This window comes from Brassica oleracea, chromosome C1 (assembly GCF_000695525.1).
Source record: "Brassica oleracea var. oleracea cultivar TO1000 chromosome C1, BOL, whole genome shotgun sequence".
Classification (NCBI taxonomy): Eukaryota; Viridiplantae; Streptophyta; class Magnoliopsida; order Brassicales; family Brassicaceae; genus Brassica; species Brassica oleracea.
The window spans coordinates 15,460,403-15,460,919 of record NC_027748.1 but is presented as its reverse complement, the minus strand read 5'-3'; positions in this window follow the sequence as shown (position 1 = coordinate 15,460,919).

Below are 517 nucleotides of genomic sequence, written 5' to 3'. Positions count from 1 at the left end.
TTATAAGCAAAAAATAATAATAACGATCGGCAGGATTCTTAAAAATTATACCCCGTTAATGATGCGAGATCCTTCCGAAACAACTCTCGGCCTCCCTGACTTGCTCGTAGCCTGAGGAGTGTCAAAACCCGACGGAAGACCAGCGAAGAAATCATCGAAGTCCGGAATAGGGACCTCGCTCGTACCACTTCCATCGCGGAAAGCAAGGTTCGGATCCCATCCTGGAAGCATGCAATCGTCCACCGAAAACTCCAGGTCGCCGAGATCAATATATTTCCCCTTCGAAGAATTCGGCCCCGTTACAATAGTGGGAGCGGCGTTGGGACCGGCGTTGGGACCTTGGTCTTCAGGTTCGGAATCACTCCTTGTTTCTCCGCCCAAAGCAGGACCAGGATGCACAAACCTCAACGCCCTACGAACTCTCTTCGGCGTAAAAGAAGTCCAGAAAAAAGGACCATTCCTGAGCAGGTCCCTCGTCGCAATAATATCCTCAGGAAACGGAGCAAGAGGGTTGATA